Source organism: Eurosta solidaginis, chromosome 3, assembly GCF_040869045.1.
Source record: "Eurosta solidaginis isolate ZX-2024a chromosome 3, ASM4086904v1, whole genome shotgun sequence".
Lineage (NCBI taxonomy): Eukaryota > Metazoa > Arthropoda > Insecta > Diptera > Tephritidae > Eurosta > Eurosta solidaginis.
This window is the reverse complement of record NC_090321.1, coordinates 2,010,573-2,016,572: the sequence shown is the minus strand read 5'-3', so window position 1 is coordinate 2,016,572 and position 6,000 is coordinate 2,010,573.

Genomic DNA, 6,000 nt, shown 5'->3' with positions numbered 1-6,000 from the left:
AACGTTGTAGCTCCAATCGTAAAAATTTGTTTAATTGTGAAGTTGAAAACAGGTTAGACAAGGTATTATAATGCGCTTATTATAATTGTTATGCTATGCTTATTTACTAATATTTACACTTCAATGCGCTTGTTATAGTTATTATTTTATGCTTTTTTGCCAATATTTACTTAAACTTATTTTTTCAAATTTATATTCTTCATATAAGGTGTCATACTTTCCACTTTGTCACATCATTTTATCATGCAATTATGATTGTAAAAATTGAGTTTATTTGTATTTTTTGTCCACTTTAATTTGTTTATCTTTTTCATAATTCTTTATACAACTTTTTCGCCTTTAGCATAATTCTCCTCACCACCATTTATATGTCAGGTATAATTCATCATGTGTACAAGAATGTATATTAAAAAATACAGATGTGATTTTGTATGTATCTTTGTAAATTGTATATGAGGTAATCTCTACCCCGTTACATGTACCGTTTCTTGCATACTTTTATGTTCCAATTTTATGCAAAATCTGATTATATGTATATATGTATGTTCCGTTATTTGCACTTAAATTTTATCACAGTTATGTATATGTGTAATGAATCTTCATCATTTCCATTGTCATATTTTATTGAATTTATATTAATTTTGTCCACTTTAGTTTATATCTTTTCAATTTATCTTTAATGTCACATATGTATTAATTTTACTTTTTTTCCTTTTCCCTTTATTAATCATGAGGATATGATATTTTTATATTGCACAAAATTGCATTTTTAATAAACAAGAGTAGTAAATTTTCTTAATCAACGAACGTTTATTTATTTAACACATAACTCTTTTAAGTTCCACAAAACATTTTTTTTCTTTGTACAAAAATACTACATTAACCGAAAATGTAATAATTACACGACACTTTACATATTTTACATTTTACACAAACACGATGTTGCTTCTTCAGCCAGGGGATAAATATAATATTAGACCTCACTCGTTACTTTTGGTTAGGGCAAGGCGGAACGATACAAGTTGGCAGCATGGTGACCATTGTTTACTATATAGTTTGGCAGCTTAAATAGAGGTTATGTTGCGAATAGAGTGGAAGGCAGTGGACCAGGCAGTCGAACGTCATATAATGAAGCATAGCGAATTGATACAAGGTGGCAGCATGGTGACATACCTACAAACATAAATAAAAATTCCATGTACTTTGTTTTTGTAAATTCGATGGATAAATGTCAAGATCGTACTGCGCCGGAAGTTTATAATCAGCTGTCCCATGCTGCCACCTTGTATCGTTCCACAATGGGGTAGGGTTATCGCATTTTCTTTTTGGGCGAGATGTGCATAAAGGTCTTTATACATTGAATATACATACATTAAGCACAAAGCCAACCTTGAGGCTTATTTAAATTTTCGGCTCAACTAAAAAAGCCCGAAAAATTGCAGTTGAGCCGAGGATGACCCGCACGACCACTCCGACGAAACGACTAGAACGGAATGAAATGTCCCTCATAGAAAAATTAGGCATCAGTTTTTTTAATTTCCAGCGAGTTACTCGCCACTCGTAGCCATAGTGTACAAGTACAAGTGTGTTGACTTATCTGTCAAGCATTCTGACAGGCACTCGCTGGATTCGGAATGACAGCGAATTCAAAATGGATACCATTACCGAATGCGCCGAATGATTGAAAAATTGAAAAAGTCGATACGATTGGTAGTCAAAAATGTTGTCGTTGAGACCAAAAATGCGACTCTAGACCTGAGATTTCCATCAGGTGAGCGAGGCTGTTTGTAGTTTTGACGTTTATCGCTTAGTGAACACACTTGTATAGGTACACTATGCTCGTAGCAGACTGGTGGCTCTTATTATATTTATCCTCTTTGCTTTTAAGGGTCAGTTATACTTACAGTGCATTGCATGACAAAACAGTAAATAGCATGTGAAACATAAACTCGATTATAATTTACGTAGCGTCATAGACTATCGCTGACAAGGGCAAGCACACAAACAAATAAAGTTTGTATCTAAAAGACGGCTATTCAAAACTGAAAGTGCACCTGTATTAGTGAGAGCCGATGATCGTGCGGGTGAATTGATTTTTTATTTAGTCGCTTCCTAGCAAGCAACGAGCTAACAATAAGTCTATGTATCGCGCATAAGTTTTCATACTAGCAAGCAACGAGCTAACAATAAGTCTATGTATCGCGCATAAGTTTTCATACATATTTTGATACCGATCAGCCGATACCCACCACCGATATTGCAACGCCAAGTGCCAAGTGACGACTAAAGCCGGAGTCATTGGTACCGTATGTCGTATCGCTGTATCCGTATCCCTAACGTAATCAGCTGTTTATCGTTACGACGGTAAACCAAAACCCAATTGGTTGGCTACGATACGGTTACGACCTTAGCGGCACCAATAGTCGATTGCATCAGGCATGCTTAACCAACGAACCGATATCATTTCGTTACGATAATTAACGTTAATAAACGAAACAAAGTCATTTCGTTTCGTTTATTAACGTTAAAAATGTCAAATTAGCGAAATGATTTCGTTTCGTTTTCTGCCATATCAAAACGAAATCAAATCGTTTATGTTGATTATTAATTTAAAACTATGCTGGCAAAGCTGATTGATGGCGGAGTCATTAAAGGTGAAAGCATTCGCCAAGCTGATTGCAACTTTTCTCATGAATTTTGACGGTACGAACATTTCTCAGAGTATTTTTGACATTACCACCAACGAATTACACAAACAAATTACATGGAGTTTGTGTGTGTATGTGCCCTCGTTGTTACCACCTTACGGCTTCACCATGGCTATAGCATTGCCAGCACAATTCAAACATAAAGTATCACGTTTTTGTTAACGTTTTTAACGTAAACGAAAGCTTTTCGTTTCGGTTAAAAACGAGATACAATTTATCTTGATAATTTCTTTATCGATAATATTTCGAAGTGTTTCAACGGAAACGGTGGAAATTTTTTGATAAACGATTAGCTTAACGTTAAGGTGCATCCCTGGATTGCATTGATTCTCATAAGATTGGTCGAATCAGCTGTTATAAGGTTACCGATACGGTTTTAAGCTGGAGACATTGGTGCTTTATCGGTAACCGCATCGGTAACCTTATAACAGCTGATTCGACCAACCTTATGAGAATCAATTCAATCGATTATTGGTGCCGCTAAGGTCGTAACCGTATCGTAGCCAACCAATTGGGTTTTGGTTTACCGTCGTAACGATAAACAGCTGATTACGTTAGGGATACGGATACAGCGATACGACATACGACACCAATGACTCCGGCTTAACTCAAATAACGACGAAAGAGCGAATCATATGCGTGTGAATTGAGAGGGCACAATTGTGCTATGAAATGAATAGCCCTGATCTAAAATATACACAACCGCAAGCAAGCAATAGTTACGTTTTATTGAGACTTGAGCGAGATACGGATAGAAATTTAACATGCAAATGCAACAACAACGTTGTGATCCTGATATTTATCTGGTCCAATTTCTGATCCGTATAGCAGTTCTGTTCGTTTCGTTTTCTGTAGTAGATTTTTTGACAGCTAACCACTTTTGAGTTGGTAGCACTCATGGCTCAACTATATGGTTGGCTCATCACTACAGCAATAACATACCTTTGTTCACATTGCCAAAATTAGCGTGTTGGTGTTAGACGAATGGAATGGAATAAAAACATAAAACTTAGCAGCATTTGTAAGTAGTAAGAAAATGTTGTAAATTCGTTGGTTTCTTTTTAAGTTTGCCATCTCCTTCTGACAATCCCTACCCCAGTGAAATGAAAAAAATAAAATCAGCTGGTGAGATGAGCCAACCATATAGTTGAGCCATTGTAGCACTGAACTAAATACGTGTACATTTGTGTATACATAAAAGATCTCGCCATATTTAAAAGCAAAAACTCTGAAAGAGTAAACAACTTGAAAATGATGTAAGGAAAATAAATAGTTTGCTTACGTGCGGAACTATTTAAATGTTAATAATTCTATCAGTATCTTAAAATTTTGTGTACGTTTCTTCTTATTTTCTACAAGACAGATGTTTTATATTAGTGCTGCCAGCTCTCATAAAGTTGATCCAGATCGTTCCAATGAGATTTGAGCCAGAGCCAGAGCTCGATAAACCAATGGAACGGCCCTAATATGTGCTACTCTGAGAGTGATGCTTATTTTTCCACTCTTTGCAATAACAATGTTAACAGCCAGTGCACGGACTTTTAAAAAGAGAATGTTGGTAGACGAAAAATTAATGCCCCTATTTTTTTTTTTTATTTATTTATTACAACTCAACCTGTCAAAAAAATGTCGGTTGAGTTGTCTAGTCTAACAACTTTTTGTGGCATTACCGTTTACAACCTTTTGTTGGTGTAGTTGTCAAAGACGTCAAATCTTACAACTGATTAGTACCAGTTGTCTCATATAATTTTGCAGTTGTTTTAAAAAAATGTAAAGTTTTAGAAGACGGTTCACCACCTAATTTTTAACAAAAATTTTCAAAGTTGGTATCAAAAGACACGTTTCGACCTCCGATTTAAGAATCCGAAAGCAAAGATTAAAAATAAAATTGAATTAAAAATTTAATTTTTGTCATATCATTTCGGTTCAAATTTTCATATGGTTGTATTTTACAGCTTTTTTGTACGCACTAATGCAGAAAGCGTTGGACCCACCCAGGGTTATTTTTACAAATCGCGGCCAAATGCCGCCAACACAGAAAGATCTTCTGTGCAAAAAAACTGAATCGGGCCTCATATTTCGGACCCTCTCTGGGCAATTTTGTGGGTTTTTTAGATATTTTTCGACAGAAATAAAATTTTTAACTTCCGCTTTCGAAAGCTAAAAACGGAGATCGAAACGCGTTTTTGATACCACCTTTGATAAAAGTTAGATGCTGCATTGGCTCATAAAACGTTAAAAAAAAAAAAATTTAAAGCCGGTAGTTAAACCTTTTTTAATCAAACAATAATCGACAATTTTGTACACATTTATAGAAAAAACAACGTTTACACCATGGTTCAACTATATACAGGTTGGCTCATCTGTAAAGCAACAAAATATGTCTGTTCAAATTGTCAAAATCTGTGTATTGGTGTTGGTGCGAATGGTATGGAATGGAAACATAAAACTTAGCAGTTTTTGTATGTGTAAGTAAAATGTTGCCAATGTGTTGGTTTCATTTTGAGTTTGCCATCTCCTTTTGACAATCCCTTCGACCATGCAATGACATAAATAAAATCAGCTGATGAGATGAGCCAACCTGTACATAATTGAACCATGGTTTACACGAAGGATTGCGTTGAATAACTTTTTGACTTTATGGAGCGCCATTCCGAAGTTGGACGAGGCTGGCCGCAGTTCGGATGCAGCCAAAATAGGTGGAATTATGCGAACGTGAGTCCGATTGATACTACTCCTGGGAATCCTATTTTAGAGTAAAATACAACTTTTGCTGTTTGCGTTTTAATCCACTTCGCACAAATATGCTCCTCAATAATATCTAAAACCAGTCCAACACCAAAATAATTTCCACAGCATTTTTGATAGCTGCCGTCAGCAAGGAATCGGAGTTTGGCGCATAATTTTTAAATAGGGGTAAAGCCTTCCCTCGAACGCGTTTGCGGAAATGGTTCTTAATTGTGTTTAGTAATGAGCAACCACTTCCTTTCAAATCTGCGAAATAACTTCATTTGAAGCTCATCTTTTGTCACTTAAACATTTTCTTACTTGGTGCTTGGTAGTTCCAAGGGATTGGAATGATCACGCGAGTGTTTTCCGTATTCGCGACATGTTAATCGCCAACATTTTCGCCATTATAAAATAGGTTTCATATTATATAATATCTTGCAATCACAAAATCATTTTTGCAAATGCTTAAATTTTCGCCACAAATTGATCAGCTGTTCATTTATCTGTCAAATCATCACTTTCTTAGGTTGGCAGCACCAATTCAACTTCAACTGAAATAAGT